This window comes from Oncorhynchus tshawytscha, linkage group LG09 (genome assembly GCF_018296145.1).
Source record: "Oncorhynchus tshawytscha isolate Ot180627B linkage group LG09, Otsh_v2.0, whole genome shotgun sequence".
Lineage (NCBI taxonomy): Eukaryota > Metazoa > Chordata > Actinopteri > Salmoniformes > Salmonidae > Oncorhynchus > Oncorhynchus tshawytscha.
The window spans coordinates 28672371-28680472 of NC_056437.1; the positions used below are offsets into that span (position 1 = coordinate 28672371).

The 8102-nt window shown below is 43.1% G+C and overlaps 1 long non-coding RNA gene across 1 annotated transcript; it reads left to right on the forward strand.

Moving 5' to 3' along the window:
- The first annotated feature begins 5496 nt into the window (after nucleotides 1-5496).
- On the forward strand, nucleotides 5497-7919 carry LOC112257717. The gene is made up of 5 exons (XR_002954627.2): nucleotides 5497-5841; nucleotides 6090-6222; nucleotides 6732-6892; nucleotides 7342-7473; nucleotides 7618-7919. It is a non-coding gene; the product is annotated as an uncharacterized LOC112257717 (long non-coding RNA).
- The last annotated feature ends 183 nt before the right edge of the window (nucleotides 7920-8102 follow it).

Below are 8102 nucleotides of genomic sequence, written 5' to 3' on the forward strand. Positions count from 1 at the left end.
TGCATATCTATCAAATCAAATGTTATTTGTCACACACGTCAAATACAACAGGTGTAGACCTTACCGTGAAATGATTCATTACAAACCCTTAACCAACAATGCAGTTTAGAAAAATAAGAGTTAAGAAAATATTTACCAAATAAACTAAACGTTTTTAAAAAGTTAACAGTAACGAGGCTCTATATACAGGGGGTACCGGTACCGAGTCAATGTGCAGGGGTACAGGTTAGTCGAGGTAATTGAGGTATGTACATGTAGGTAGGTGTAAAGTATTCCCAAACATGTGAAATCCATAGATTAGGGCCTAAAGAATTTATTTAAATTAACTGATTTCTGTAATATTGTAACTCAGTAAAATCTTTGAAGTTGTTGCATGTTGCGTTTATATTTTTGTGACCAGTAACCCATGACCCAACATTTTGTGCCCTCTAGTGTACAAAACAAGTTAAGACATCCCTAGACAGAACATATACAACAAATGAAATGATATATAGGCAGGCCAAATGCCTCCTTCAGCCTCAGTCATCACTCCTATTACTGCAGGAACTCACTTAGTTCTCTACTACTACCACACATTTTGCCTTATCATTGAGGTTGCTACTAACACTAATGCCCTAGATTTATACACTGCTTTCACCCAGCCTTCTCTACTGATGTCCTTAGCTTTCATCTGCTCTGCTATAATAACTGTATATTGTAAATAGAGATAGTTGAATGGAAGAATGAATTAATAAACAAATGGATAGATGATGTAATAGATTAATGAATGGTGAATGAATGAGAAGAGATTTCCACTGTATCTGTACAGTGTTGCGCTTTGCCTGTGCTTTAGAAATGAAGAGAGAATAAGAGACCGATGAGGACATTCCTCCACTCCTCCAGTGAGGAATGACTAAATGAATTGTTCTGTTGGAGGACTGGGAGCCTCCTGACTGCACTGCATTGTCTCCTATTGGGTTGTTGTTCTGTCCCTACTGATCATGGTCTGTTGTGTTTTGTATAGTTTAGCTGTGTCTCCCTCTATTCTGAAAAGCTATAAGAGTATGTACATGTTCAAATAAATCACTGAGCAGCAATTCAGACCATGTGAAAGAGTATTTTTCTCACACGCACGCATGCATGCGCACACACACACATACTTTATCAAATGATATCAACGTAGCAGGTATTAGTAAAATTCCATGGGGTACTGCACACCCAAAAACACAGTATCTGTCCCTAATACCCTTACAAAGCCAGTCTGCCTCCTCTGCTAAGTCCCATACAATGGCAGGTGGGGTGCAGCAAGGCTATAAAGTGAAGTATAAAGTTCCATGTGACATTCTCAGCCATGTTCAGTGGAAGTGGAAGTATGCTTTGGTGAAGTTCAGAACAGTTCAATTCACTGTAGCGCTCTGAAAGCACATGACAGTGCCTTCCTTGTATGTGAGGGTGTATCTGTGTTGTGTTTTGTCCTTTCTCCCAGGTATCGTGCTGCTGTGTGTGTTTAGGACGGCCCTGGGACATGTGGGACCGGGGAACCTACTCCTGGAACGGCCCGGTACAACCCTGCACCACCAGAACACCGTGAGAGAGAGACAGTACAGAGGAAGAGTCTATATTTCAGTGTTTGTAATAGTCTGTTTGAGTCTCAATGGGGATGTGTGTGTATAGTGTGTATAGTGTGTATGACAGACCCAGCATCCTGTGGCTGCTGTGTGATGCAGAGACTGGTAGGGCAGCTGCATAAATATTTTGACACTACTCTGACCCAACTAGAGAAACACCTGGATACAGCCCCAACTGCACTGATTGACATTAAAGGTTAGTCCTATCTATGACCTCTCTGTGTGTTTTACTATCAGATTATTGACGATCCAAGTACCTATAAATGTGACTAGACCCTATTGTAACTGCTCTAGTAGAAATAAGAAATAACCCACTGGGCACAATTCAACGTCTATTCGACATTGGTTCAATGTAATTGAGTTGAAATGACATAGAAACCATGTTGATTCAACCACTGTGTGCTCAGTGGGAACTTAACTACTGAAATATGACCCTTTATAGTTTCTCAGGTCCTACACAACTCATTCTTCCCTGTATATCTCTGACCATTTTTCTACCCTCCTTCCTCTCCCTCCCTCTCTCTCTCTCCTGTCTAGAAAGCCATACAGTGTTCTTGGTGGCGTTGACACACTGGCGTGGGTCCAGTGAGGAAAAATCATAGTTGCATACGAGCACGTGTTCATCAACCTGTCGGTGGTGCTCCCCGGGGGCCCTGCTGGCAGCCTGTAACTCAATGGCCAGAGCCTGGCCACACTGCAGGAGAAGAACCACAAGGACCAGGAGGACACAGCCAGCACCGTGCTGGCCCTGGCCCAGCCTGGGGATATCGTGTCCGTCTGCCTGCCTCCTTGCTTCCTCTGTGATGACAGAGCCACTACAACAACTTCAGCAGCTTCCTGATCTACACCACCGACTGACCGCTAGGAGCTTACTCATCGTCATGTCTCTTTCTCTCTCTCTCTCTCTCTCTCTCTCAGATTCTGCTTGTATTAGCTCTATCACCTGCTCAACAAGGCCTGTGGGATTCAAAATATTGTTAACGGCATATTACTCTAATAATGTTCACCAGACTTGGGGTTTCAACTAATCATTGGTAAAATACACTGAGTATACAAAACACCTTCTCTTTCCATGACATAAACTGACCAGGTGAAAGCTACGATCACTTATTGATGTCATTTGTTAAATCCATTTTATTGAAGGGGAGAAGACCAGTTAAAGAACACTTTTTTAGCCTTGAGACATGAATTGTGTGCCATTCAGAGGGTGAATGGGCAAGACAAAATATTTAAGTGTCTTTGAACAGGGTATGGTAGTAGGTTCCAGGTGCATCGGTTTGGGTCAAGAACGGTCCACCACCCAAAGGACATCCAGCCAACTTTACACAACTGTGGGAAGCATTGGAGTCAACATGGGCCAGCATCCCTGTGGAATTCTTTCGACACCTTGTAGAGTCCATGCCCTGACGAATTGAGGCTGTTCTGAGGACAAGAGGGAGGGTGCAACTCAATATTAGATAGGTGTTCCTAATGTGTGGTATACTCTGTGTATATTGAATGGAAATGGATTTGATTTAAAACATGTACGAACACAGCCCTTCCCTTATAGACCAAGGGTGTAGAAGTACATACAGGTTGCTGGCTGACGGAAGAGAAAAGTAGATGTGACCATCTCAGGGTGGCTGCATACCCACCCCACCCACTGTGGAACTGTAGACCTACTGTCATGTATGTATAATGTGTGGCAATGGTTTCAACCTTCCAACAATACATTGCAGTGATGAGAAATATCAGACTGATTGCTCCATTATTGTCTCTGTTTCAGTTACAAACACTCATAATGGCACAACCATGGCCAGAGTGATTCATTATTATTCACAAAATCTTTAAGCGTTAATTGTTTTAGTTTATTTTAGATAGATGTCAATGATGGGTCTTTTATATTGTTCTAGCAATATAATGAAATTATAAAGTGGCAAGTGTTAACCACATAAGTATGCCTAAGATACTCAAAACTAGGCACAATATGCTGAAATTTAACCCTGAGTATGAACCAGAACAAGCCTACTTACAGACTCAAAAACACTCACTGCAGCCTTGTGTCCTCCATAGCAACAGCAGCCGGCCAGGCACCAGGCCTATACAGTGTGTCACAACTTCACATTGTTGTTACACCTTGATGACCTATACAGTGTGTCACAACTTCACATTGTTGTTACACCTTGATGACCTATACAGTGTGTCACAACTTCACATTGTTGTTACACCTTGATGACCTATACAGTGTGTCACAACCTCACATTGTTGTTACACCTTGATGACCTATACAGTGTGTCACAACTTCACATTGTTGTTACACCTTGATGACCTATACAGTGTGTCACAACTTCACATTGTTGTTACAGTGTACAGTGTGTCACAACCTCACATTGTTGTTACACCTTGATGACCTATACAGTGTGTCACAACTTCACATTGTTGTTACACCTTGATGACCTATACAGTGTGTCACAACTTCACATTGTTGTTACACCTTGATGACCTATACAGTGTGTCACAACCTCATTGTTGTTGTGATCCTATACAGTGTGTCACAATCACATTGTTGTTACACCTTGATGACCTATACAGTGTGTCACAACTTCACATTGTTGTTACACCTTGATGACCTATACAGTGTGTCACAACTTCACATTGTTGTTACACCTTGATGACCTATACAGTGTGTCACAACCTCACATTGTTGTTACACCTTGATGACCTATACAGTGTGTCACAACTTCACATTGTTGTTACACCTTGATGACCTATACAGTGTGTCACAACTTCACATTGTTGTTACACCTTGATGACCTATACAGTGTGTCACAACTTCACATTGTTGTTACACCTTGATGACCTATACAGTGTGTCACAACCTCACATTGTTGTTACACCATGAAAGGTGACACCAACAAAGTCACTCTTGGGTTCACAGAGAACTATTTGCCCTGTGGTCAGTGCCAGCAAGAAAGATCAGATATACAGATTAGTGATTGGAAAACCACAAGACTAAACCATGTGATAGAGGAATATTAACAATATGTACTGCCTTCTCAGGCTGAGATGAAGCTGATATCAAAGCTGTGTTGGAGCTTTTGCTCTGGTGGTTATAGAAGACATCACCAACCAACCTCCTGTGACTCAACTCTTCTGTCTGTCCTGTGTTCTCAGTTAATGGTAAGGGGATTATAGCGCAGAGAGCTTGGTGTCCATAACTTTGGATTTGCCCCAGAGCAAGCACTCTTGTACTAGCGCAGGCTGTGCCAGCTTTCAGAAGATCCCAATCTCAGAACAATGTGTCACTCAGAACCGTTTTGATGTGAATCGGATGTGGTGACACTGATTACGACAATGGCCCGTGAGAAAGGAGATGAAAAGTCAATGGAGAGATTACCTGCTCACATACACCATGACACCTTCACTGGCAGGTTCACTACCTACCGTATGTCACCACACAATGACCGAGGAGGACAGGGAAGGGGGAAGGACAATCACCCAAACTAAGCCTCCCATTGATCAGGTATTATCAGTCTCCTATTGAATTCCAAGAGCACTGGGGCAGAGACACAACCAGGAAGAATAAACAACCTTACTGATGCCATCAGTCCACCTGACACCAGTGGCCTAATAATACACACGGATTGCTACAGTTGCTGTATGTACACATTACACACTTGGGTTGATAATCTGGGTGGACCCTGTAGGATCCTGCCTTCACACCTAGTGTGGGTGTCCTGCCCAGGGACCTGGAATTGGAATTGTGTGTGGGAGAGAGTTTGAGGAATTGTGCTGGCAGTGTCGGGGTGTGTCGGAGAAGATCCCACCTCTCCCTCCCCCCATAGGGTAGTCCACCTACAATAAAACTCACCTGGAAGAAGCTGAGTGTTGGCTTTGCTGGTACTGTACATCCTGTCTCTCTGTGTGTCTGTTAGCGCTGGTTCCTGTTAGTGTTGGAGTGTTTGAGCACTGGAGTTTGCTGCTGCTGCCTATCTTTTACAGGGGCGAGGGCTAGAGCACTTGGGCGTGGACCAGATGATTGGTTTGTTCTTGCTGACACAGTCAGTACAGTGATGACAGACATATGAGATTGGGATCAAAACAGTATGTACAGTACATAGAGCTGTTGTTTAGCTAGTTCATCTCTGTCACAGATATATCTATCTGGACTACTGATGTGGAGTGAGGATATGGACTATGACTGCACAATACAATTATTAATACCCTTACGACACCAAATAAAAATGGACACTGGGTGAGTAAAATATATGAAATGATGGAAAGTAATGCCCATAATCAGAAGTGGATAATGTATGGTTGAATTAAATGGACTTTTACCTGTCTCAATTGATTAATTAAAATGTTGCTGAACATTACTTGTGATACTGTTTTTGTTGTGTTGTACATGTTAAATGGATGCTGTGTTAGTGGCTATTCTACTCTATATTATAAGGAAGTTCACATTGTATTCCAGGGCTGTAAAATTGATATTTATCCCCTCAGATTTCCCAGTGCTGTCCGCCTCCTTCCGGTCTGGATCCTGCCTTCACACCTAGTTTGGGTGTCCACTCTGTTCCTCTTGGGGCACTGTATCTCAGTGTGACAGTCCATACCTCCCTCCTGAGGGAAGCAGCAGGTAGAGCATTCATCATCATCATCTTCATACCTATGAGAATCTCTGAACTCTAAGCCTTTACAATACACACTGTACAATATTAGTATTGAAATTGCTCGCAGTCTGACCTTTATTGTCATGAATCTTGCCCTGAAGGTAGAACTGAGCGATTTCTGTTAGATGGGCCAGTTGCAAAGTCTAAATTTGATATATCACAAAAATTCCTGAAAACAAAAATGTTTGGTTAGGGTTAGCAGTGTGGTTAAGGTTAGGGTTAAGTTTTAAAAAGATTGTATGAATCTGTGGCTGTGCCAGCTAGTCACCACTCTGCAGAGCTGCCTCCAGGGCAAGATTCATGATAATAAATGCCAACCTGAATTGAAATCACTGTAACGTTAACAAAGGAGTACAAAACAACACATTTGTTAACATGAATGAGTCAGCTACGTTGCATCACTATACATGTCCTTAACCCTCCTCTCTCTACACTTGTCCCCCCACCTCTCTCTCCTCTCCCTGCCTGTGGTCAGTGGCATGGGAGGGTGTGCTGCCGTGCGGCCGCTGGGACTGTTAGTGTGCGTTTAAGCGCCAGCGGGGATGCTCCATGAACTGAAGGAGCAGGTGTCCACCAGGATGATGACCCTGTGGCACAGCCTGTCCCAGCTGGGCAATAGCATCCAGGAGGTCACAGGTACCAACATTATAGAAACATTATATCTGCTACACAGACAGACCAGGGAGGAGTGACCTCATTCTAATTCTATGGATAACCTCTCTGCTAACAGAGACCAGGGCTGCTAATAATATACGCCTCAAAACACGTACTTCCCACTGTGCACAGATGTCAGTTTAATGTCTAATTTTGATTTACATTTGATTGAGCTTACGTAGTTCAACGTGAACTCAATATGAAATTAACAAAACATTAACCATGTCAATAGTAGTGTAGTGTAGTGTCAATTTAAAGTTGGGTGATAAAAAGACAAGCATTCCAGAAATTCCTTTCCACATTGACTCAACATCATATAGACCTTTTTTTTTAGATGGCGTGGAATTAACGTTGATACGACCAGTTTGTGCCCAAACTGTTATCTCTGTCTGACTGAAAAACGGACTCTCTCTCTCTCTTTCTCTCTCCAGGAGGAATGCGGGTGGCATTCACAGCCACCATGAGTCCCAAAAGCCACTGCTTCGGCCCCTTCACCAGTAACGTGCCGATTCCCTACACCGAGATCTCCCTCAACCACGGAAACTGCTAAAACCCTGCCCTGGGTATGCATACACACCAACCTTAAACCCACTACACATGTTCCACAGACAATACACTCAATAATAGTCCTATCCTGGACATGCAGTCATACATTTCATTAACTCCATCCCTCTGCTTCCTCTCACTCCATGTGTGTGGCGGACCAGAGGCTGAACCACAAGCTGCGGCTGATGAGGAACGGGGAGATGGTGGTGTCCACGTGGGAGGATAACGGGGAGGACTCGGAAGACAGACCGCCCTGGTCCTGCTGGACAGAGGCTGCCAGACGTACGTGGAGCTGCTCTCTGGAAGACAGCTGTGTGGAGGCGGAAACCCATAGACAGACATATTGTACATCCAATGAGACATACAACTGTACTGAACAGTTAAAAGCACATGAAAATTGTAGTCAACTCTGATCATTCTCCTTAAAAAAGCAATCTATGTATTTTTTTTAAATAAAAAAGGTTTTCTCACTGAAGCAGAATCCGACTATTAATATTGTTTAGATTCACAGTCATCACCAAAGCGATTGCTGTGTTTTTAGGCTAAAAGGTTGTGGTGATTTATTATGATATACTGTGTAAAATGTTAATCATTAAACTGAATCATTAACTTGCAGAAACCCTCTTTTACCACCAGCTCAGAAGAA